Source organism: Phoca vitulina, unplaced genomic scaffold (genome assembly GCF_004348235.1).
Source record: "Phoca vitulina isolate PV1807 unplaced genomic scaffold, GSC_HSeal_1.0 scaffold96, whole genome shotgun sequence".
Lineage (NCBI taxonomy): Eukaryota > Metazoa > Chordata > Mammalia > Carnivora > Phocidae > Phoca > Phoca vitulina.
In genome coordinates, this window is record NW_022589799.1 from 365,471 (window position 1) to 393,409 (window position 27,939).

At 39.8% G+C, this 27,939-nt stretch overlaps 1 protein-coding gene across 1 annotated transcript in view; it reads left to right on the forward strand.

Moving 5' to 3' along the window:
• LOC116627311 (filaggrin-2-like) overlaps positions 1 to 27,939 on the forward strand; it is a 40,251-nt gene that overhangs the window by 4,272 nt on the left and 8,040 nt on the right. The window lies entirely within an intron of this gene.

Below are 27,939 nucleotides of genomic sequence, written 5' to 3' on the forward strand. Positions count from 1 at the left end.
AGTCAAAGGGAGACAGGGAACTACTCATGGACAGTCAGGAGACACCAGGGGACATGCTGGGTCTGGGGATGGACATCCCACCAGGACAGAATCCAATAGGACTGGGAGAAGGGGATCTACTGTCCATGCGGCCAGTGACAATGAAAGGCACTCAGTTTTGAGCCATGGGCATTCCGGGTCTGACCCCAAACACACTGGTACTGATACAACTGGAAAGTATAAATCTAGGAATGAACAGTCAGGAGATAGTTCTAAACAGTCAGTCATAGATCAAGGGCGGACATCAATTCATAAGCAACCAGTTTCTAGAAGTTCACAGAATTTTGGGTCCTCCCATGAGCAGACAGGAGACAAATCTACATCATCAGGCTCTGTTCAGGGACATACCACATCTTCCCATGGGCAATTAGGAACTGGCAAAATAGAGAGACATGGGTCCAGCCATACACAGTCACGTGATACTCACAGGCAGTCCAAGGATAGCATAAGGAAACAGTCACATAGCAGTCATCCCCAATCTAGAATAAGTCATTCTCAGTCACAGATTAGTGGAAGACAACAACATGGATCAGGTCAAGGATGGAAACATGGCAGTTATGGAAGTGCAGAATATGACTATGGGCAGTCTGGGTATGGACCTTCTGGGGGCAGCAGAACAAGCAGCCGCAATTCTAGCCCTTTGCAGTCATTAGATAGAGCTGCAAACAATCAAGCGTCTATACATGGACAATCAGTTTCTAGGTTTAACCATACAGGATCAAAAGCATCTGAAATAGTAGGAAGACAAAGCTCAAGTCATGGACAGTCAATTGAGTCCCATAATAAGTCCGGATCCAATGTAACTAGAAGGCAGGGATCTATTCATGGGCATTCAGTAGTAAGCCACGAACCATCAAGTGACACCCATGTTCCTTATGGAAGGCAGGGATCTACTACTCATAGGCAGCCAAGCAATCATTCTGTATCCAGCCATGGACAGTCCATATTAGCTCACAGCCATTCAGCATTTAGCTCAACTCTAAAGCATGGATCCCATAGTGATAATAAAGAGCATTCAGAAGATTGGGGGAAACAGATTCATGAACCATCAGGGTCTAGGCATGGACAATCAGAATTCAACACTATAGGTATACATGGATCCAGCCAGCAGCATTTGGGAGATACATCTTCTCATGAGCAGGAAAGATCCAGCACAAATTTAGTAAGACAGGGATCAAGTAATAGACAATCAGGAGACATCCAGGGTCAATCTGGATTCAGCACCAATGAAAGACAAGTATATAGCCATGGACAATCAAGTGACAGCTATGGGCAGTCAATTGACAGCAGAAGCAGAAGTCAAGGATTCATTTCCAGTCACTCTCATGATAGCCAAGACCCTAAAGGAACTGAAGAATATGGGTATAGATATTTATCAAGCAGTACAATCATGTGGAGTGGGGAAAGGCAAAAGCAAGGGCCCGAATCAAGTTTGTTAGGAAGCATCAGAATATATAGTCAGGATGTGGACGATAAGCAGGCAAGAAACATGGAGGCCAGAGGTTGCCATAAAAGGGAGAGAACAGACTCAGGTTCCTTTTACTTAGATAGCAACACTCCACTCTATGAATATGCCCAAGAACAAAGGTGTTATTACTTCGAATAATCATTTGAGGCCAACAGAAAACAAACTAACTCAAGATAAGAACTAACCCAAGAAGAAATGAGAATATAGCATGGAATTAAGATATTTACCATTATCCTTTCTTTTCTTAGTGGGGCATATATCTGTTCTTTTATTTAACTGTAGCACTGTACTCTACTCCTCTTGTTTGGTGCAGGTTTTTTTGTTGTTTTTTTTTTTGTAAGTCTCCATAATCACTAAGCTCTGTGGTTAGAAAACAGTGAATGGAAGAAGTAAATAGCACTTGGAACTATATTCAGAACTATATAACAAAGTGATTTGAGTGCTTTGGGATAAAATAAGCATTTTTTAAAAATGTCTGAGACTCAGATTTTGGACTTTCCAGATTTTATTTTAATTGACCATTGACAAACCTATCCAGGGAGCTAAGAAACATGATTTTGGAGCCAAAATTTCTCTAATAATATTGTAACACATTCCATGTCCTGAACAAAAAATTCTGTAGTAGTTGATTAGTCAGAATATTTGCATCTTTTGTGCCACCACTGGTACTTCATACTACTACTTTTGAATTTATTGTCATGACCTCCTGTATTGCATAAAAATTGTTAATAAACTTTCCAACAAGGTATAGTTTCTCTTCTTTTTCATCTTCACAAACAAACATAGCTCCCTGCCAAAGGATCAAATGCAGATTTCTTTTTTTTCTTTATCTTATTTAAATTCAATTAATTAACATATACTGTATCATTAGTTTCAGAGATAGAGTTCAGTTATTCATCAGTTCCATATAACACCCAGTGCTCATTAAATCACGTGTCCTCTTTAATGCCCATCACTCAATAAACCCATCCCCACACCTACCTCCCCTCCAGCAACCCTCAGTTTGTTTCCCATAGTTAAGAGTCTCTTATGGTTTGCCTCCTTCTCTGTTTTTATCTGATTTTACTTTTCTTGTTTTGTTTCTTAAATTCCACATATGAGTGAAATCATATGATATTTGTCTTTCTCTGACTTATTTTGCATATATATATATATATCTTGGGCTATTTGTGGACACTGCTGTTATAAACATTGCATTTTCTTCCACCTTCACTTTTGAAATTCAAATTAAAGTGAAATTCATCAATGGGTGTTCAAGATCAGAAGTCCCTACTGGGGGCAGAAGTTCTATGAAAAAACAAAACACGGGCTAAGTTTTCTGAATAGACTCAGAATATATTCCATTTACTTTTAAATATTTTAAGAAAGACTATACAAACTTTGATCACTGTGCTATGTGATAAACACAACACTAGTCATATTAGTTTATTAGTGAAAGAAAATAATTGTTATACTATAAGTGTACACATAAAAAATAACTGAATATATGATAGTTACCCTAAATAGTAATCAAGTCATACAAATCTATCCATCAGCATTCATTCTTTGAATAAACACTAATTTTCAAAGCATCATTAGACATTGCTGCTATAAACATTGGACTGCATGTGCCCCTTTGAATCACTATGTTTGTATCCTTTGGATAAATACGTAGTAGTGCAATAGCACCAATGTCCACAATAGCCAAAATATGGAAAGAGCCCAGATGTTCATTGAAATATAAATCAATAAAGATGTGGTATATATGGGGCGCCTGGGTGGCTCAGTCGTTAAGCATCTGCCTTCGGCTCAGGTCATGATCCCAGCGTCCTGGGATCGAGTCCTGCATCGGGCTCCCTGCTCGGTGGGGAACCTGCTTCTCCTTCTGCCTCCTCTGCCTGCCACTGCCCCTGCTTGTGCTCTCTCTCTCTCTCTCTGACACAAATAAATAAAATCTTTAAAAAAAAAATGTGGTATATATATATGTGTACACACACACACACACACACACACACACACACACACACACAATGGAATATTACTCAGCCACCAAAAAGAATGATATCTTGCCATTTGCAATGACATGGGTGAAACTAGAGGGTACTATGTTAAGTGAAATAAGTCAGTCAGAGAAAGATAAATACCATATGATGTCACTGATCTGTGGAATCTAAGAAACATTACAGAGGAATATAATGAAGGAAAGGAAAAATAAAATAAGATGAAAATTGAAAGGGAGGCTTACCATAAGAGACACTGAACTCCAGGAAACAAATTGAAGGTTGCTGGAGGAGAGGTGGGTGGGGGAATGGGATAATTGGGCAATGAGCATTAAGAAGGGTACTTAAAGTAATGAGCACTGGGTGCTGTATGCAACTGATGAATCACTGGATTGTACCTCTGAAACCAATAATACAGTATATGTTAATTAAATTGAACTGGGTGATGAGCATTAAAGAGGGCACATGATATGATGAGCACTGGGTGTTATACTGAACTAATGAATCATTGAACATTATATCAAAAACTAATGATGTACTATACCTTGGCTAATTGAATTTAAATTTAAAAATAAATAAATGATGTGGGGCTCAATCCCAGGACCCAGGGATCATGACATGAGCCTAAGGCAGATGCTTAACTGACTGAGTCACCCAGGTGCCCCTTTACTAGAGTTTTTTTTAGGAACAGTTTGAGGTTCACAGCAAAACTGAGCAGAAAGTGAAGAGAGGTTCCACACATCTACTAAAATCACACACATGGACAGCCTTCCCCACTATCAACATCCCCCACCAGATGGTACATTACTTACACAGGATGAAACTCTATGGACACATCCTTATCACTCAGAGTCCATAGTTTACCTCAAGGTTCATTCTTGGTGTTCTCCAGTCTATACCTTTTGTGATATCTATGTAATGTTCACCACACACACACACACACACACACACACACACACTTATAGTACAGGAGAGTTTCACTGCCCTTAAAATCATCTGAGCTCTATTGGCTCCTTCCTCTCCCCAACCCCTGACAAACATTGCTATTTTTAATGTTCCCATTTTTTTTTTTTTACTTTGGCAGAATGGCTGCCATTGAATGCAGAGATACAATAGAGCCCTAAGTCCCTTTGAGACACCAGACTCAATGGGAGAAGCCTGGGCTCCTGAATGACTGGATGTGGTCAGGATGTGTCATGGACAGGCCACTGGGAGCACCCTGCTTAGGGTCAATGTAACAATTATTTTAAAAGTCCAGCAAGGAGGGGCATGTTATCTGTAATACTGACTAGAAAAAGTAGCTCATGGTAATCATTCAAAGCAGTTGACTTTTTTGGGGAGGGTATGTGCTATGATGAGCACTGTGAATTGTGTAAGACTGATGAATCACAGACCTGTATGCTGAAACAAATAATACATCAGTGGAGAGCCTGCTTTTCCCTCTCCCTCTGCTACTCCCCCTGCAGTTCTCTTCTCTCTCTCTGTCAAATAAATAAATATAAATAAAATCTTTTTTAAAAATCTCTAATAAAGACAAGAAAAGAAGAAAAACTTGTTATTAAGAGTAGTGAAAAGAAGGGCCATATGCACCCCAATGTTCATAGCAGCAATGTCTGCAATAGCCAAACTGTGGAAAGAGCTGAGATGCCCTTTAACAGATGAATGGATAAAGAAGATGTGGTCCATATATACAATGGAATATTACTCAGCCATCAGAAAGGATGAATACCCAACTTTAACATCAACATGGATGGGACTGGAGGAGATTATGCTAAGTGAAATAAGTCAAGTAGAGAAAGTCAATTATCATACGGTTTCACTTATTTGTGGAACATAAGGAATAGCATGGAGGACATTAGGAGAAGGAAGGGAAAAATGAAGGGGGAAGAAATCGGAGGGAGAGATGAACCATGAGAGACTATGGACGCTGAGAAACAAACTGAGGGTTTTAGAGGGGAGGTGGGTGGGGGGATGGGTTGACCCGGTGATGGGTATTAAGGAGGACATGTACTGCATGGAGCACTGGGTGTTATATGAAAACAATGAACCGTGGATCACTACATCAAAAACTAATGATGTATTGTATGCTGACTAACATAACATAATAAAATAAAATTAAAATAAAATAAAATTAAATTAAATAAATAAAAATGAATAAATGAGACTATGGATTCCAAGAAACAAACTGAGGGTTTTAGAGGGGAGGGGGGTGAGGGGATGGGTTAGCCCGGTGATGGGTATTAAGGAGGACACGTATTGCATGGAGCACTGGGTGTTATATGCAAACAATGAACCATGGAACACTACATCAAAAACTAATGATGTACTATATGGTGATTAACATAATATAATAAAAAAATAAAATAAAATATAAATAAAGGACTTGGGAAAAGATGACAGAGGAATAGGATACCCTCTTCCAACCAGTCCCCTGAATTGAGCTGATATCCACCAGACCACTCTGAACAATAAGCCTGAGATGTAAGAAGACAGACCTGGATCTCTACAAACAGAATATCGCAGGCGGTTAGTTTTGAGGTATGAAGTGGAGAGCCATGATTCTGCAGGCAGATAATGGAAGATAAACAGAAGGGGGAGGGAGCATTTGGGATTCTGCACTGCAGGATCCCAATAGTCTCCCGCACTGGGGATGGGGCACAGACTCGCAGACTGGTAGTGGTGGGGCAGCCCCCCGGACTGAAACCTGGAGTGGCAGGGCCACCCGTGTGAACTGGCGGCAGCTGGTGGTTTTAGAGCACAAAGGGCAAATACATGCCCCGACCTGGAGGGGAAGACTGGGAGCCCTGCTGAGGGGCACACAACCCAGGACGCTGCAGTTTATAGCAGCACAGACAGAAATGGAGATAGTGTGGTCTGGAGAGCTCACTGAAGAACAGACTGCAATCTCTCTGCTCTGAGGCAGAGGGTTGGAAACAGTCTCTTCTGCTCTGACTCTCAGAAGAGACAAGGAAAGCCGCCAGGGAAAGCTGCCAGAGAACAGAAGCCCCAAAAATCCGGTTGTCACTGAGCCCATCCCGCCCCCACACAGGGGGCAGGGCAACTCTGACCAAACAGGGTTGCCTGAGTAACACTGCAGCAGGCCCATCCCCCAGAAGACAGGCTGGGAGAACAAGAGGCCAACAACCATAAGGTCCATATAAACAGGTGCATCTCCCAATCAAAATTCCAATGACATTTTTCAAAGTGCTGGAACAAACAATCCTACAATTTGTATGGAATAAGAAAAGACCTCAAATCGCCGAGGAAATGTTGAAAAAGAAAAACAACACTGGGGGCATCACGTGGCCAATTTCAAGCTATATTACAAAGCAGTGATCACCAAGACAGCATGGTACTGGCACAAAAACAGACATATAGACCAATGGAACAGAATAGAGAGCCCAGATATGGACCCTCAACTCTATAGTCAAATAATCTTCAACAAAGCAGGAAAAAATATGCAATGGAAAAAAGACAGTCTCTTCAATAAATGGTACTAGGAAAATTGGACAGCTATATACAGAGTAATGAAACCTGACCACTCTCTAACACCACACACAAAGATAAACTCAAAATGGATGAAAGATCTCAATGTGAGACAGGAATCCATCAAAATCCTAGAGGAGAACATAGGCAGTAACCTCTTTGACATCGCCCACAACAACTTCTTTCAAGATACATCTCCAAAGGCTAGTGAAACAAAAGCAAAAATGAACTTTTGGGACTTCATCAAGATAAAAAGCTTCTGCACAGCAAAGGAGACAGTCAACAAAACAAAGAGGCAACCCACACAATGGGAGAAGATATTTACAAATGACACTACAGATAAAAGGCTGGTATCCAAGGTCTATAAAGAACTTCTCAAACTCAACACCCCAAAAAACAAATAATCAAGTCAAAAAATGGGCAGAAGACATGAACAGACACTTCTCTGAAGAAGACATACAAATAGCTAACAGACATGAAAAAATGTTCATCATCATTAGCCATCAGGGAAATTCAAATCAAAACCACATTGAGATACCACCTTACACCAGTCAGAATGGCAAAAATGGACAAGGCAAGAAACAACAAATGTTGGAGAGGTTGTGGAGAAAGGGGAACCCTCTTACACCGTTGGTGGGAATGCAAGTTGGTACAGCCACTTTGGAAAACAGTGTGGAGGTGCCTCAGAAAATTAAAAATAGAGCTACCCCATGACCCAGCAATTGCACTACTGGGTATTTACCCCAAAGACACAGATGTAGTGAAAAGGAGGGCTATATGCACCCCATTGTTCATAGCAGCAATGTCCGCAATAGCCAAACTGTGGAAAGAGCCAAGATGCCCTTCAACAGATGAATGGATAAAGAAGATGTGGTCCATATATACAATGGAATATTACTCGGCCATCAGAAAGGATGAATATCCAACTTTTACATCAACATGGATGGGACTGGAGGTGATTATGCTAAGTGAAATAAGTCAAGCAGAGAAAGCCAATTATCATATGGTTTCACTTATTTGTGGTACATAAGGAATAGCATGGAGGACATTAGGAGAAGGAAGGAGGAAATGAAGGGTGGGAAATCGGAGGGAGAGATGAACCATGAGAAACTATGGACTCTGAGAAACAAACTGAGGGTTTTAGAGGGGAGGGGGTAGGGGGATGGGTTGGTCCAGTGATGGTTATTAAGGAGGGCATGTACTGCATGGAGCACTGGGTGTTATACGAAAACAATGAATCGTGGATCACTACATCAAAAACTAATGATGTATTGTACACTGACTAACATAACATTAAAATAAAATAAAATAAAATAATAAAAGAAAAGAAAAGAAAAGAAAAAACAGGTGCATCTTGCTTGTGTTGTGGTCAATAATTTGGACTCTGTACATTCCCTCAATGACCCCTCAACAGAATGACTACGAGGAGGAACCCCAGAAATAAGAAAGACTCAAAGACTGTGACTTCCGCCACAGATTTACAAATGGATACAGATATAACCAAGATGTCGGAAATGGACCTCAGGGTAACAGTTATGAAGACAATAGCTAGAATGGAGAAATCGAATAATGGCAACATAGAGTCTCTAAGAGCAGAAATGAAAGTTGAACTGGCAGAACTTAAACATGCTATCAATGAGGGGCTCCTGGGTAGCTCAGTCGTTAAGTGGCTGCCTTCAAATCAGGTCATGATCCCAGGGTCCTGGGATCAAGCCCCGCATCGGGCACCCTGCTTGGCAGGAAGCCTGCTTCTCCCTCTCCCACTCCCCCTGCTTGTGTTCCCTCTCTCACTGTGTCTCTCTCTGTCAAATAAATAAAATCTTTTTTTTTTAAATGCTGTCAATGAGATCCAATCTAATCTAGACACTCTAACAGTAGGGTAAATGAGGCAGAAGAAGGAGTTACCGATCTAGAAGACCAATTGATAGAAAATAAGGAAAAAGAGAAGGTTTGGGAGAAACAGCTCAAAATCCATGAAAACAGAATTAGAGAAATAAGTGACGCCCTGAAACGCTCCAGTGTCAGAATTATTGGGATCCCTGAGAGGGTGGAGAGAGAGAGAGAGGACTAGAAGATATATCTGAGCAAATCGTAGCTGAGAACTTCCCTAATCTGGGAAATTAAACAAACATTCATGTCCTAGAGGCACAGAGGACCCCGCCCAAGATCAAGGAAAATGGGCCAACACCCCGGCATGTAATAGTAAAACTCGCAAATCTAAGAACAAAAGAAGCCATCTTAAGGGCAGTTAGGGGGAAGAGATTCCTTACATACAGTGGGAGGAACATCAGAATAACATCAGACCTATCCACAGAGACCTGGCAAGCCAGAAAGGGTTGGAAAGACATATTCAGGGTACTAAATGAGAAGAACATGCAGCCAAGAATACTTTATCTGCCAAAGCTGTCATTTAGAATGGATGGAGAGATGCAGAGCTTCCAAGACCGGCAGAAACTGAAAGAATTGTGACCAACAAGCCAGCCCTGCAAAAATATTAAGGGGGATTTTATAAAACGAGAAAGACCCCAAGAGTGATATAGAAAAGAAATTTACAGAGACAATCTATAGAAACAGGGACTTCACAGGCAACATGGTGACAATAAATTCATATCATTCAATAATCACTCTCAACGTGAATGGCCTAAATGCTCCCATAAAATGGCACAGGGTTGCAGATTGGATAAAAAGGCAAGACCCATCCACATGCTGTCTACAAGAGACCTATTTTGAACCTAAAGATACATCCAGATTGAAAGTGAGGGGATGGAGAACCATTTATCATGCCAACAGACCTCAAAGGAAAGCTGGGATAGCAATTCTCATATCAGAGAAATTAGATTTTAAGCCAAAGACTATAATAAGAGATGTAGGGACACTATATCGTACTTAAAGGGTCTATCCAACCAGAAAATCTAACAATGGTAAATATCTATGCCCCCAACATGGGAGCAGCCAACTACATAAACCAACTATTAACCAGAGTAAAGAATCACATTGATAATAATACATTAATAGTAGACTTCAACAGTCCACTTACAGCAATAGACAGATTATCTAAGCAGAAGATCAACAAAGAAACAAGAGCATTGAAGGACACATTGGACCAGATGGACTTCATATATATATATAGAGAGAGAACATACCATCCTAAAAAAACATAATACTGATTCTTCTAGAGTGTGCATGGAACTTTCTCCAGAATACATCACATACTGGGTCACAAATCAGGTCTCAACTGATATCAAAACAATGAGAATATTCCCTGCATATTTTAAGACCACAATGCATTGAAACTGGAACTCAACCACAAGGGAAAATTTGGAAGGAACACAAACACTTGGAGGTTAAAAAGCATCCTGCTGAAGAATGAATGGGTCAACCAGGAAATTAAAGAGGAAATTAATTAATGCAAAACAATGAAAATGAAAACACAACTGTTCAAAACCTATGGGATACTACAAACACAGTCCATAGAGGGAAGTACATAGCCAGCCAAGCCTCTCTCAAAATATTACAAAAATCCCAAATGCACAAGCTAACCTTACACCTAAAGGAGCTGGAGAAAGAACAGCAAATAAAGCCAAGCAGGAGAAGAGAAATAATTAAGATTAGAGCAGAAATCAATGAAATAGAAACTAGAAGAAGAGTAGAATAGATCAACGAAACTAGAAGATGGTTCTTTGAAAGAATTAATAAGATTAATAAACCTCTGGCCAGACTTATCCAGAAGAAAAGAAAAAGGACCCAAATTAATAAAATCATGAATGAAAGGGGAGAGATAATGACCAATACCAAAGAAATAGAGGCAATTATTAGAACTTATTACCAACAGCTATATGTCAACAAACTAGGCAATCTCCAAGAAATGAATGCATTCCTGGACACTTATAAACTACCAAGACTGAAACAGGAAGAAAGAGACAATCTGAACAGACCAATAGCCAGCAGGGAAATTGAAACAGTAATCAAAAACCTCCCAAAAAACAAGAGTCCAGGACCAGATGGCTTCCCAGGGGAATTCTACAAAACATTTAAAGAAGAAATCATACTTATTCTACTGAAGCTGTTCCAAAAAATAGGAACAGAAGGAAAGCTTCCAAACTCGTTCTATGAGGCCAGCATTACCCTGATCCCAAAACTGGACAAAGACCCCATCAAAAAGGAGAATTACAGACCAATATCCTTGATGAACATGAATGCCAAAATACTCAACAAGATCCTAGCCAATAGGATACAACACTACATTAAAAGGATTATTCACCATGACCAGGTCAGATTTATTCCGGGGATGCAAGGGTGGTTCAACATTCGCAAATCAACCAATGTGATAGATCACATCAACAAAAGAAGAAACAAGAACTATGTGATACTCTCAATTGATGCAGAAAAAGCAACGGACAAAATACAGCATCCTTTCCTGATTAAAACTCTTCAAAATATCCACCCCCAAATTATTAGAAACTCATACAGCAATTCAGCAACATAGCAGGATACAAAATCAATGCACAGAAATCAGTTGCACTTCTATACACTAACAATGTGACCGAAGAAAGAGAAATTAGGGAATCAATTCCATTTATAATAGCACCAAAAACCATAAGATACTTAGGAATAAACTTAATCAAAGAAGTAAAGGATTTATATTCCAGAAACTATGGAACACTTAGGAGAGAAACTGAGGAAGACACAAAGAGATGGAAAAACATTCCATGCTCATGGATTGGAAGAACAAACATTGTTAAAATGTCTATGCTGCCCAGAACAATCTACACTTTCAATGCAATCCCTATCAAAATACCATCGACATTTTTCACAGAACTGGAACAAACAATCCTACAATTTGTATGGAACCAGAAAAGACCCGAATCGCCAGGGGATGGTTGAAAAAGAAAACCAAAGCTGGGGGCATCACAATGCCTGACTTCAAGCTGTATTTAAAGCCATAGTCATCAAGATAGCATGGTATCAGCACAAAAACAGACACATGGATCAATGGAACAGAATAGAGACCCCAGAAATGGACCCTCAACTTTATGGTCAACTAATCTTTGACAAAGCAGGAAAAAATATCCAGTGGAAAAAGGAAAGGATAGTCTCTTCAACAAATGGTGTTGGGAAAGTTGGACAGCCACATGCAGAAGAATGAACGTGGACCATTCTCTTACACCATATACAAAGATAAGCTCAAAATGGATGAAAGACCTCAATATGAGACAGGAATCCATCAAAATCCTAGAGGAGAACATAGGCAGTAACCTCTTTGACATTGGCCACAGTGACTTCTTTTAAGACATGTCTCTAAAGGCAAGGGAAACAAAAGCAAAAATGGACTTTTGGGACTTAAAAAGCTTCTGCACAGCAAAGGAAACAGTCAACAAAACAAAGAGCCAACCCACAGAGTGGGAGAAGATATTTGCAAATGACACTACAGATAAAGGGCTGGTATCCAAGATCTATAAAGAACTTCTCAAACTCAACACCCAAACAACAAATAATCCAGTCAAGAAATGGGCAGAAGACATGAACAGGCAGTTCCCCAAAGAAGACATACAAATGGCTAATAGACACATGAAAAAAATGTTCAACATCACTAGCCATCAGGGAAATACAAATCAAAAGCACAATGAGATACTGCCTTACACCAGTTAGAATGGCCAAAAACAACAATACAGGAAACAACAAGTGTTGGAGAGGATGTGGAGAAAGGAGAACCCTCCTACACTGTTGGTGGGAATGTAAGCTGGTACAGCAAGTCTGGAAAACAGTATGGAGGTTCCTCGAGACATTAAAAATAGAGCTACCATCTGACTCAGCAATTTCATTACTAGGTATTTACCCCAAAGATACAGACATAGTGAAATAAAGGGCATACACAACCTAATGTTCATAGCAGCAGTGTCTACAATGGCCAAACTGTGGAAGGCCTTCAACAGATGAATGGATAGGGCCCAGATGCCCTTCAACAGATGAATGGATAAAGAAGATGTGGTTCATATATACAATGGAATACCCATAATACCCACCATTTGCATCGACATGGATGGCACTGGAGGGGATTATGCTAAGTGAAATAAGTCAAGCAGAGAAAGTCAATTATCATATGGTTTCACTCATATGTGGAACATAAGGAGTAGTGTGGATGACCATAAGGGAAGGGAGGGAAAACTGAATGGGAAGAAATCAGAGAGGGAGACAAACCATGAGAGACTCTGGACTCCAGGAAACAAACTGAGGGTTACAGAAGAGATGGGGGGTGGGTAAGGGACAACAGGGTGATGGGCATTAAGCACAGCATGTGTGGTGATGAGCAATGGGTATTATAAGCAACTAATGAATCACTGAACAATACATCAAAAACTAATGATGTTGAACTAATTGAACATAAAAAAAACCCAAAAAACAAAACAAACAAACAAAAAAGACATAGGGTGTCAGAATGGATAATAAAAAATAAGAGCCATCTATATGCTGCCTACAAGAGACTCATTTTAGACCTAAAGACACCTGCAGATTAAAAATTATCATGCTAATTGACATCAAAAGGAATCCAAAGTAGCCATACTTGTATCAGACAAGCTAGATTTTAAACCAAAGACTGTAACAATAGATGAAGAAGGGCACTATATCATAATAAAGGACCTATCCAATAAGAAGATCCAACAATTGTAAATATTTATGCCACCAACTAAGGAGCACCCAAATATATAAAACAGTAACATAAAGGAATTTACTGATAATAATACAATATAAGGAGGGTACTTTAACACCTCACATACAGCAATGGATAGATCATCTAAGCATAAAATCAACAAGGAAATAATGACTTTGAATGACACACTGGAACAGATGGATTTAACAGATATATTCAGAACATTTCATCCTTAAGCAGCAGAATACACATTCTTTTTGAGTGCACTAGGGACTCTGTAAAATAGATCACATACTGGGCCATAAATCAGGCCTCAACAAGTACAAAAAGATGGAGATTGGGAGGCAGTTAAGATGGCAAAAGAGTAAGGGACCCTATGTTTGGTCCCTAAAATACAGTTAGATACTTACCAATGATTCTGAATACCTGCAAAATCTATTGGAGATCTGAGAAAGGAAATGCTGCAATTCTACAAATAGAAAAGTGACCACTTTGTGGAAGGTAGGAGATGTGGAGACTTGAATCCCAGGTGATATATTGGAGGATATGGCAGAAGAGAGGGAGCCTGTTTAAGGAGGCTAATGCAAAATATTATGAGCAGCAGAACACAAAATCAGAACTATTAGAAGTCTGCTACAGTGGGGTATGGCCCTGGCATAAAGGTGCTCAGATGCTGATGCAGGGTGGAATCCCAGGTGGGACAGTGTGGTCTCAGGATCCCGAGGGTCACATAGAAGAAAAGGGGTGCCTGAGCGTGGCAGAGTTCACAGGCATACAAGTGGGGAAGCCAGCAGAAAACAGGAAGTCTAGGTGTGAGCTTTCTGCTCTGTGTTGCCATAAAATGTGAACTGCTACATGGTTGTGCAACCATTTTCCTGGCAGGGGTCCAGCAAAAAGCAGCAGTGTGGTGAGACCTCACCCTTCCTCCTCCAGGAGGAACAGTGCAGCTCTGCACTGCAGAAGTCCATAAAATTTGGAGTTTTGGAAACTCAGTTGCATGCCTACAATAAAAATGCTCCATCACAGGATTGGGTGAATACAGAGTTCTGACAGAAACTGGTGAGACAAGAGTGACTGACTGCAGGGGAGAAGCAAGATGGCGGAGGAGTAGGAGATCTAAATCTCATCTGGTCCCAGGAATTCAGCTAGATAGGGATCAAACCGTTCTGAACACCTATGAACTCAACAGGAGATTGAAGAAAAGAATAGCAGCAACACTCTGAACAGAAAAGCAACAACTTTCTGGAGGTAGGACCTGTGGAGAAGTGAATCCGAGGCGACACACGGGAAGATAGATGGCAGGGAGAGGGAGCCTGCGTCAGCCTGCTACTGGCAAGTGATAGAGCAGTGGAGCACAAAATCGGAACTTTTAGAAGTCTGCTCCACTGAGGGACATCCCTCCAGTAGCTAAGTGGGGGGTGGAACCCTCGCTGGGACCTTGTGCTCTCAGGACCCTTGGGGTCACAGAAAGACCGGGGGTGCCTGAGTGCGGCAGAGCTCCCAGGTATCAGAGGGGGGAAGCTGTCTGCAGAGACAGAGCCGAGGAGTGGGTTCTCAGCTTGGGGTTGCCATAAACCGTGATCTGCAGCACAGTCGGGCCACTGCTCTTCCAGCAGGGACCAACAAGCAGCAGATCCGGGGAGACTCACCTTCCTCCCCTGGGAGGAGCGGCCCGGGAGCACACTGCAGGGATCTGCTGGATTTGGAGACTCCACACGGGGTCGTGTGTAAGAGATAGAAATGCTTGGTCACAGGCCGGGTGAGCATGGACTCCAGTGGGAGACCGGGGTGACGGGAGTGATTGACTGCTTTTCTCTGGGGGCTCACTGAGGAGTGGGGCCCTGAGTTCTTGGCTCCTCCGGGGCAGAGACTGGGAGGCCGCCATCTTCACTCTCATCCTCCAAAGCTGTACCAAAAGCTTGCAGGGAACAAAAGCTCCGGAGAGCAAATCCTAGCAGATTACATAGCCCGGCGCTGGCAAGGGTGGGGCAATTCTGCCTCCAGCAAAGACATTTGAGAAACACAGCAACAGGCCCTCCCCCAGAAGATCAGCAAGAACAGCCAGCCAAGACCAAGTTTACCGATCAGTGAGAATGGCAGAACTCCAGCACTAGGGGAATACAGCACATAGAATTCGTGGTTTTTTCCCCCTGATTCTTTAGTTTTTCAAAGTCAGTTTTTTAAATTTTCTTTTTTTTCTTTTTCTTTTTTTAAAATTTTTCTTTTTCCCTTTTTCAACCAACATCTTATCAATCCCTTTTTAAAAAAAATCTTATTTTTCATTTTTAGAGTCATATTCTATCTCTTCATAGTAGTTAACCTTATTTTTGGTATATATATATAAGTTGTTCTCACTTTAAAAGTTTGGGATACAGTTTCTTCTAACAGACCAAAATATACCCTAAATCTCTAGTGTATGGCTTTGTTCTAGTCTCCTGCCTGATCACATTCTCTCCTCACCCCCCCTTTTTTTTTAATTCCTCTTCTCTCTTTTTTCAACCAAATTCTTATCTTATTAATTCCTTTTATAAAATCTTTTATAATTTTCGTCTTTACAGTCATATTCCATCCCTTCATCATATTTACCTTATTTTTGTACATATATAAGTTGTTCTTTCTTTAAAACTTTGGGAGGCACTTTCTTCTAACAGACCAAAATATGCCCAAAATCTAGTGTGTGGCACTGATCTATGCACCAGCCTGATCATATTTGATCATATTCTTTTTTTTTATCTTTCTTCTTTTTCTGTTTTTTCTTTTTTCTTTCTTTCCCTTTCTTTTCCCCCGGGTTAAGGTCTCTTCTGATTTGCTTAGTGTATATTTTTCTGGGGTCATTGTTACCCTGTTAGCATTTTGTTCTCTCACTCATCTATTGCCTTCTGAACAAAATGACAAGATGGAAAAAATCACCTCAAAAAAAAGAACAAGAGGCAGTACCGACTGCCAGGGACCTAATCAATATGGACATTAGAAAGATGTTGGAACTAGAGTTCAGAATGATGATTTTAAAGATACTAGCTGGCCTTGAAAAAAGCATGGAAGATACTAGAGAAACCCTTTCTGGAGAAATAAAAGAACTAAAATCTAACCAAGTCGAAATCAAGAAGGCTATTAATGAGGTGCAATAAAACATGGAAGCTCTAACTGCTAGGATAAATGAGGCAGAAGAGAGAATTAGTGATATAGAAGAACAAATGATGGAAAATAAAGAAGCTGAGAAAAAGAGAGATAAACAACTACTGGATCATGAGGGCAGAATTCAAGAGATAAATGATATCATAAGGCAAAACAATATTAGAATACTTGGGATACCAGAAGAAGAAGAAGAAAGACAGAGAGGGGCAGAAGGTATATTGGAGCAAATTATCGCAGAGAACTTCCCTAAATTGGGGAAGGAAACGGGCATTAAATCCAGGAGGCACAGAGAACCCCACCCCCAAATCAATAAAAATAGGTCAATTACCCAGCAACTAATAGTAAAACTTACAAGTCTCAGGGACAAAGAGAAAATCCTGAAAGCAGCTCGGGACAAGAGATATGTAACCTACAATGGTAGAAACATTACATTGGCAACAGACATATCCACAGGGACTTGGCAGGCCATAAAGGCCTGGCATGATATATTCAGAGCATTAAATGAGAAAAATATGCAGCCAAGACTACTATATCCAGCTAGGCTGTCATTGAAAATAGAAGGAGAGATAAAAAGCTTCCAGGACAAATAAAAAATTAAGGAATTTGCAAACACAAAACCAGCCCTACAAGAAATATTGAAAGGGGGCCTCTAAGCAAAGACAGAATCTAAACGTAACATAGACCAAAAAGGAACAGAGACAATATACAGTAACAGTCACCTTACAGGCAATACAATGGCACTAAATTCCTATCTTTCAATAGTTACCATGAATGTAAATGGGCTAAATGTCCCAATCAAAAGACACAGGCTATCAGATTGGATACAAAAACAAGACCCATCATATGCTGTCTGCAAGAGACTCATTTTAGAACCAAACACCCCCAGATTGAAACTGAGGGGGTGGAAAACCATTTACCATGCTAATGGACACCAAAAGAAAGCTGGGGTGGCAATCCTTATATCAGACAAATTAGATTTTAAACCAAAGACTGTAAAAAGATATGAGGAAGGACACTATATCTTACTTACAGGGTCTATCCAACAAGAAGATCTAACAATTGTAAATATCTATGCCCCTAACATGGGAGCAGCCAATTATATAAGCCAATTAATAACAAAAGCGAAGAAACACATCAACAACAATACAATAATAGTGGGGGACTTTAACACCCCCCTCACTGAAATGGACAGATCATCTAAGCAAAAGATCAACAAGGAAATAAAGACTTTAAATGACACACTGGACCAAATGGACTTCACAGATATATTCAGAACATTCCATCCCAAAGCAACAGAATACACATTCTTCTCTAGTGCCCATGGAACATTCTCCAGAACAGACCACAACCCAAATACAAATTATGTCTCAACTGGAACCAAAAGATTGGGATCATTCCCTGCATATTTTCGGACCACACTGCTTTGAAACTAGAACTCAATCACAAGAGGAAAGTCAGAAAGAATGCAAATACATGGAGGCTAAAGAGCATCCTACTAAAGAATGAATAGATCAACCAGGAAATTAAAGAATTAAAAAACCTCATGGGAACAAATGATAATGAAAACACAACTGTTCAAAATCTTTGGGATACAGCAAAGGCGGTCCTAAGAGGAAAGTATAGAGCAATACAAGCCTTTCTCAAGAAACAAGAAAGGTCTCAAATACACAACCTAACCGTACACCTAAAGGAGCTGGAGAAAGAACAGCAAATAAAGCCTAAGCCAAGCAGGGGAAGAGAAATAATAAATATCAGAGCAGAAATCGATGAAATAGAAACCAAAAGAATGGTAGAACAGATAACGAAACTAGGAGCTGGTTCTTTGAAATTATTAATAAGATTGATAAACCCCTGGCCAGATTTATCAAAAAGAAAAGAAAAGGGACCAAATAAATAAAATCATGAATGAAAGAGGAGAAATCACAACCAACACCAAGGAAATACAAACAAGTATAAGAACATATTATGAGCAACTATATGCCAGCAAATTAGGTAATCTGGAAGAAATGGTGCATTCCTAGAGATGTATCAACTACCAAAACTGAACCAGGAAGAAATAGAAAACCTGAACAGACCATAACCACTAAGGAAATTGAAGCAGTCATCAAAAATCTCGCAACAAACAAAAGCCCAAGGCCAGATGGCTTCCCAGGGGAATTCTACCAAACATTTAAAGAATTAATACCTATTTCTGAAAATGTTCCAAAAAATAGAAATGGAAGGAAAACTTCCAAACTTGTTTTATGAGGCCAGCATTACCTTGATCCCCAAACCAGACAAAGACCCCATCAAAAAGGAGAACTATGGACCAATATCCTTGATGAACATGGATGCAAAATTCTCACCAAAATACTAGGGAATAGGATCCAACAGTACATTAAAAGGATTATTCACAATGACCACGTGGGCTTTATCCCTGGGCTGCAAGGTTGGTTCAACATCTGCAAATCAATCAATGTGATACAATACATTAATTAAAAAAAGAAGAACCATATGATCCTCTGAAGATGCAGAAAAAGCATTTGACAAAGTACAGCATCCTTTCTTGATCAAAACTCTTCAGAGTTTAGGGATAGAGGGTACATACCTCAATATCATAAAAGCCATCTATGAAAAACACACAGCCAATATCATTCTCAATGGGGAAAAACTGAGAGCTTTCCCCCTAAGGTCAGGAACACGGCAGGGATGTCCACTATCACCACTGCTATTCAACATAGTATTAGAAGTCCTAGCCACAGCAATCAGACAACAAAAGAAATAAAAACATCCAAATCGGCAAAGAAGAAGTCAAACTCTCACTCTTTGCAGATTATATGACATTTTATGTGGAAAACCCCAAAGACTCCACCCCAAAACTGCTAGAACTCATACAGGAATTCAGTTAAATGGCAGGATATAAAATCAATGCACAGAAATCAGTGGCATTCCTATACACCAACAACAAGACAGAAGAGAGAGAAATTAAGGAGTCAATCCCATTTACAATTGCACCCAAAACCATAAGATACCTAGGAATAAATCTAACCAAAGAGGCAAAGAATCTGTATTCAGAAAACTCTAAAATATTCATGAAAGAAATTGAGGAAGACACAAAGAAATGGAAAAATGTTCCATGCTCATGGATTGGAAGAACAAATATTGTGAAGATCTCAATGCTACCTAGAGCAATCTACACATTCAATGCAATCCCTATCAAAATACCATCCACTTTTTTCAAAGCAACAGAACAAATAATCCTAAAATTTGTATGGAATCAGAAAAGACCCCGCATAGCCAGAGGAATGTTGAAAAAGAAAAGCAAAGCTGGCGGCATCACAATTCCAGACTTCCAGCTCTATTACAAAGCTGTCATCATCAAGACAGTATGGTACTGGCACAATAACAGACACATAGATCAATGCAACAGAATAGAGAGCCCAGAAATGGACCCTCAACTCTATGGTCAACTAATCTTCAACAAAGCAGGAAAGAATGTCCAATGGAAAAAAGACAGTCTCTTCAACAAATGGTGTTGGGAAAATTGGACAGCCACATGCAGAAGAATGAAACTGGACCATTTCCTTACACCACACACAAAAATAGACTCCAAATGGTTGAAAGACCTCAATGTGAGACAGGAGTCCATCAAAATCCTCAAGGAGAACACAGGCAGCAACCTCCTCGACCTCAGCCGCAGCAACTTCTTCCTAGAAACATCGCCAAAGGCAAGGGAAGCAAGGGCAAAAATGACCTGTTGGGACTTCATCAAGATAAAAAGCTTTTGCACAGCAAAAGAAACAGTCAACAAAACCAAAAGACAACTGACAGAATGGGAGAAGATATTTGCAAACGACATATCAGATAAAGGGCTAGTATCCAAAATCTATAAAGATCATATCAAACTCAACACCCAAAAAACAAATGATCCAATCAAGAAATGGGCAGAAGACATGAACAGACATTTTTCCAAGGAAGACATCCAAATGGCCAACAAACACATGAAAAAGTGCTCAACATCGCTCAGCATCAGGGCAATCCAAATCAAAACCTCAATGAGATACCACCTCACACCAGTCAGAATGGCTAAAATTAACAAGTCAGGAAACGACAGATTTTGCCGGGGATGCGGAGAAAGGGGAACCCTCCTACACTGTTGGTGGGAATGCAAGCTGGTGCAGCCACTCTGGAAAAGAGTATGGAGGTTCCTCAAGAAGTTTAAAATAGAGCTACCATACGACTCAGCAATTGCACTACTGGGTATTTACCCCAAAGATACAAATGTAGGGATCCAAAGGGGTACGTGCACCCCGATGTTTATAGCAGCAATGTCCACAATAGCCAAACTGTGGAAAGAGCCAAGATGTCTATCGACAGATGAATGGATAAAGAAGATGTGGTATTTATATACAATGGAATATTATGCAGCCACCAAAAGGAATGAAATCTTGCCATTGCAATGACATGGACGGAACCGGAGGGTATTATGCTGAGTTAAATAAGTCAATCAGAGAAAGACATGTATCATATGATCTCACTGATATGAGGAGTTCTTTTTTTTTTTTACATTTTGTTTATTGTTATGTTAATCACCATACATTACATCATTAGGTTTAGATTAGTGTTCCATGATTCATTGTTTGTGCATAACACCCGTTGCTCCATGCAGAACGCCCTCTTTAATACCCATCACCAGGCTAACCCATCCTCCCACCCCTCTCCCCTCCAGAACCCTCAGTTTGTTTTTCAGAGTCCATCGTCTCTCATGGTTCGTCTCCCCCTCCGATTTCCCCCCTTCATTCTTCCCCTCCTGCTATCTTCTTTTTTTTTTTTTCTTAACATATATTGCATTACTTGTTTCAGAGATACAGATCTGAGATTCAACAGTTTTGCACAGTTCACAGCGCTTACCAGAGCACATACCCTCCCCAGTGTCTACCACCCAGTCACATCATTCCTCCCACCGCACCCCCCACTCCAGCAACCCTCAGTTTGTTTCCTGAGATTAAGAATTCCTCATATCAGTGAGGTCATATGATACATGTCTTTCTCTGTTTGACTTATTTCGCTCAGCATAATACCCTCCAGTTCTATCCACGTCATTGCAAATGGCAAGATCTCATTCTTTTTGATGGCTGCATAATATTCCATTGTATATAAATACCACATCTTCTTTATCCATTCATCTGTCGATGGACATCTTGGCTCTTTCCATAGTTTGGCTATTGTGGACAGTGCTGCTATAAACATCGGGGTGCACGTACCCCTTCGGATCCCTACATTTGTATCTTTGGGGTAAATACCCAGTAGTGCAATTTCTGGATCATATGGTAGCTCTATTTTAAACTTTTTGAGGAACCTCCATACTGTTTTCCAGAGTGGCTGCACCTGCTTGCATTCCCACCAACAGTGTAGGAGGGTTCACCTTTCTCCGCATCCTGGCCAACATCTATCATTTCCTGACTTGTTACTTTTAGCCATTCTGACTGGTGTGAGGTGGTATCTCATTGAGGTTTTGATTTGGATTTCCCTGATGCCGAGCAATGTTGAGCACTTTTTCATGTGTCTGTTGGCCGTTTGGATACCTTCTTTGGAAAAATGTCTGTTCATGTCTTCTGCCCATTTCTTGATTGGATTCTTTGTTCTTTGGATGTTGAGTTTGATAAGTTCTTTATAGATTTTGGATACTAGCCCTTTATCTGATATGTCATTTGAAAATATCTTCTCCCATTCTGTCAGTTGTCTTTTGGTTTTGTTGACTGTTTCTTTTGCTGTGCAAAAGCTTCTTATCTTGATGAAGTCCCAATAGTTCATTTTTGCCCTTGCTTCCCTTGCCTTTGGCGATGTTCCTAGGAAGAAGTTGCTGCGGCTGAGGTCGAAGAGGTTGCTGCCTGTGTTCTCCTTGAGGATTTTGATGGACTCCTGTCTCACATTGAGGTCTTTCAACCATTTGGAGTCTATTTTTGTGTGTGGTGTAAGGAAATGGTCCAGTTTCATTCTTCTGCATGTGGCTGTCCAATTTTCCCAACACCATTTGTTGAAGAGACTGTCCTTTTGCCATTGGACATTCTTTCCTGCTTTGTCAAAGATTGGTTGACCATAGAGTTGAGGGTCCATTTCTGGGCTCTCTAGTCTGTTCCACTGATCTATGTGTCTGTTATTGTGCCAGTACCATACCGTCTTGATGATGACAGCTTTGTAATAGAGCTTGAAGTCCGGAATTGTGATGCCGCCAGCTTTGCTTTTCTTTTTCAACATTCGTCTGGCTATTCGGGGTCTTTTCTGGTTCCATACAAATTTTAGGATTATTTGTTCTGTTGCTTTGAAAAAAGTGGATGGTATTTTGATGGGGATTGCATTGAATGTGTAGATTGCTCTAGGTAGCATTGAGATCTTCACAATATTTGTTCTTCCAATCCATGAGCATGGAACATTTTTCCATTTCTTTGTGTCTTCCTGATATGAGGAATTCTTAATCTCAGGAAATAAACAGGGTTGCTGGAATGGTCGGAGGGTGGGAGTGATGGGGTGGTGGCTGGATGATAGAGATTGGGGAGGGTATGTGTTATTGTGAGCACTGTGAATTGTGTGAGACTGATGAATCACAGACCTGTACCTCTGAAACAAATAATACATTATATGTTAAAAAAAAAAAAAAGAAAGAAAAGAAAAGAAAAAGAAGAAGATAGCAGGAAGGGAAAAATGAAGGGGGGGAAATCCGAGGGGGACATGGACGAACAGAGACTATGGACTCTGAGCAACAAACTGAGGGTTCTAGAGGGGAGGGGGGTGGGAGGATGGGTTAGCCCGGTGATGGGTATTACAGAGGACACACACTGAATGGAGCACTGGGTGTTATATGCAAACAATGAATCATGGAACACTACATCAAAAACTAATGATGTAATGTATGATGATTAACATAACATAATAAAATAAAATTAAATAAATAAAATAAAATGCAATTATTCAGAAGGAAAAAAAAAGAGTGCCTGACTGCCTTTCTGTGAGTGTTCATTGAAGAGTGGGAAGTGTGAAATTTCAGCTCCAGGGCTAGAGAGTGGTGCACCACAATTTTCATCCCTCCCATTAGTGCTGAAGACCTACAGGGAGCAAAAGTGTACCACATAGTGGAATCCAGGGCTGCTTACAATGACCCGGGGTCCTTGCAAGGGCAGCACATTTCCACTATGGCAAGGGCACCTGAGAATCAGCACAACAGGCCCTCCTCCAGAAGACCCAGCAAGAAAAACTGGATCACACCAAGTTTACTGATCATAGAGGACTGCAAAGATTCAATTCTTGGGGAAAATAGTATATAGCATTCATGGTTTTTTTTTCTTCATTAGTCTTTTACTTTTTTCAGTTATTTTCTTATTTTTTCTTTTTAATTTATATTTCATATATACATTATATATTTCTTTTAATTTTTTTCTTTCATTGCATTTTATTTTCATTTTATTTTTGTATATATATAAGTATTTCTTTCCTTGGGATCAAGTTTTCTGTCATTTTCTTTTGTTTCTTGTTTGATTTTTGTTTTGTTTTGTTTTTGTTTTTTTCTGGCTTGTTTCATTTGTTTCTGTTGTCTTGTTGTTACTGTTGCCTTTTCTCTTTCACCTATTCCTTTCTGGATAAAATGATGAGATGGAGAAATTCACCACAAAACTAAGAACAGGAGGTAGTACTCACTGCCAGGAATTTAATCAATACAGATATAAGTAAGATGTCTGAAACAGAATTTAAAATGATGATTATAAAGATACTAGCTGGGCTTGAAAAAAGTATAGAAGACACTAGAGAATCCCTTACTATAAAAATCAAAGAACTAAAATCTAGTCAAGCCAAAATTAAAAATGTTATTACTGAGATGCAGTCCAAAATGGGCGCTATAAAAAGGAGGATGAATGAGGCAGAAGAGACAGTCAGCAGTAGAAGATAAAATGATGGGGGGGGAAATGTAATCTGAAAAGAAGAAAGACAACTACTGGATCATGAAGGGAAACTTTGAAAAATCAGTGATCCCATAAAGCAAAATGATATCTGGATAATAGGGGTCCCAGAAGATGAAGAGTGAGAAAGTGGGGCAGAGGGTTTATTTGAACAAATTATACCTGAGAACTTCCCTATTCTCGGGGAGGAAACAGGCATTCAAATCCAAAAGGCACAGATAACCCCCCTCAAAATCAACAGAAATAGGTCAGCACCTCAACATACTATAGTGAAGCTTGCAAATTACAAAGATAATGAGAAAATCCTGAAAGCAGCTCGGGACAAGAGTCTTTAACCTACAAAGGTAGAAACATAAGGCTGTCAGCAGACCTGCCCACAGAAATCTGGCAGGCCAGAAAGAACTGGTACGTGCTAAGTGGGGAAATTGTGCAGCCAAGAATATATTATCCAGCAAAGCCGTCATTCAGAATAGAATGAGAGATAAAGAGTTTCCAGGACAAACAAACTAAAGGAATTTGTGAAAACTAAACGGGGCCTGCAAGAAATAGTAAAGGGACTTCTTTGAGTGAAGAGGGAGCACAAAAGTAATGAAGTGCAGAGACAATCTACAACATCTACAAAAACAGCAAATTTAAGGTAAAACAATGGCACTAAATTCATATCTTTCAATAATCACTCTGAATGTAAATGGACTAAGTGCTCCAGTCAAAAGACAGAGGGTATCAGACTGGATAAAAAATAACCCCCAACAATATGCTGTCTACAAGATACTCATTTTAGACAAAAACCAACCTCCAGACTGAAAGTGAGAGGGTGAAGAAACATTTATCATGCAAATGGACATCAAGAGAAAGCTGGAGTAGCCATCCTTATATCAGACAAACTAGATTTTAAACCAAAGACTGTACTAAGAGAGGAAGAAGGCCACTATATCATAATAAAAGTGTCTATCCAAGAAGAAAACCTAAATTGTAAATATTTATGCACCATAACATGGGAGCAAATATACAAGACAATTAATAACAAAATTAAAGAAACTCATTGAAAATAATATAATAATAGTAGGGGACTTTAACTTCCAACTCACAGCAATGGACAAACCATCTAAGCAGAAGATCAACAAGGAAACAAGGGCTTTGAATGACAAACTGGACCAGATGGACTTAACATATATTGAGAGTGTTTCATCCTAAAGCAGCAGAAGACACACTCTTCTCAAGTCCACATGGAACACTGTCCATAGTAGATTACATACTGGGTCACAAATTAGGTCTAAACCAGTACAAAAAGATTGAGATTATACCATGCATATTTTCAGACCACAATGCTTTAACACTTGAAGTCAACTACAAGAAAAAATTTGGAAGGAACAAAAATACAAGGAGGTTAAAGAGCATCCTACTAAAGAATGAATATGTCAACTTAGAAGAGGAGAACATAGGCAATAACCTCTTTGACATCAGCCACAGCAACTTCTTTCAAGATACATCTCCAAAAGCTAGTGAAACAAAAGCAAAAATGAGCTTCTGGGACTTCATCAAGTTAAAATCTTCTGCACAGCAAAGGAAACAGTCAACAAAACAAAGAGGCAACGCACAGAATGGGAGAAGATATTTGCAATTGATACTACAGATAAAGGGCTGGTATCCAAGGTCTATAAAGAACTTCTCATGTGTCTGTTAGCCATTTGTATGTCTTCTTCAGAGAAGTGTCTTTTCATATCTTCTGCCCATTTTTTGACTTGATTATTTGTTTTTTGGGTATTGAGTTTGAGAAGTTCTTTATAGATCTTGGATACCAGCCCTTTATCTGTAGTGTCAAGGGAAAAATGAAGGGGGGAAATTGGAGGGAGAGATGAACCATGACAGACTATGGACTGTGAGAAACAAACTGAGGGTTTTAGAGGGGAGGGGGTTGGGGGGATGGGTTAGCCTGGTGATGGGTATTAAGGAGGGCACATACTACATGGAGCACTGGGTGTTATACAAAAACAATGAATTGTGGATCACTACATCAAAAACTAATGACATATTGTATGGTGACTAACATAACATAATAAAATTAAATTAAAAAAATTCTCACCAGGATACTAGCTAATAGGATCCAGCACTACATTAACAAAGTGGGATTTATTCCTGGGTTGCAGCTGTGGCTCAATATCTGCAAATCAATCAATGTGATACACCACATTAATAAAAGAAAGGGTAAAGCCATATGATCTTCTCAATAGATGCAGATAAAGCATTTGAAAAAATACTGCATCCATTCTTGATAAAAAACCCTCCACCATGTAGGGATAGGTGGAACATATTCAACATCATAAAGGCCATATACAAAAGATCCACAGCTAATGTCATCCTCAATAGGGAAAAACAGAGTTTTTGCAGTCAGGAACAAGACAGGGATGTCCACTCTCACCAGTGTTATTTAGCATAGTACTGGGAGTCCTAGCCTCAGCAATCAAACAACACAAAGAAATAAAAGATATCCAAATCTGCAAGGAAGAAGTCAAACTTTTACTATTTGCAAATGACATGATACTCTATGTAGAAAACCCAAAAGGCTCCACCAAAAAATTGGTAGAACTGATACACAAATTCAGTAAAGTCGCAGGACACAAAATCAATGTACAGAAATCTGTTGCATTTCCATACACCAATAGTGAAGCAGCAGAAAGAGAAACCAAGGAATCTATCTCATTTATGATTGCACCAAAACCCAAAGGATACCTAGGAATAACCCTAACCAAAGAGGTAAATGATCTGTACTCTGAAAACTATAGAACACTTCTGAAAGAAACTAAAGATGACACAAGGAAATGGAAAAAATTCCATGCTCATGGATTGGAAGAACAAATATTGTTAAAATTTCTGTACTACCCAAAGCAATCTACACATTTAATGCAATCCCTATCAAAATACCCACCAACATTTTTCACAGAGATAGAATGAACAATCCTAAAATTTGTGTGGAACCAAAAAAGACCCTGAATAGCCAAAGCAACCTTGAAAAAGAAAAGCAAAGCTAGAGGCTTCACAATTCCAGACTTCAAGCTCTATCACAGAGATGTCATCACCAGGACAGTATGGTACTGGCACAAAAACAGACACATTGATCAATGGAACAGAATACAAAAACCCAGAAATGGACCCACAACTATATGATCAACTAATCTCTGACAAAGCAGGAAAGAATAACCAATGGAAAAAAGACAGTCTCTTCAACAGATGGTGTTGGGAAAATTGGACAGC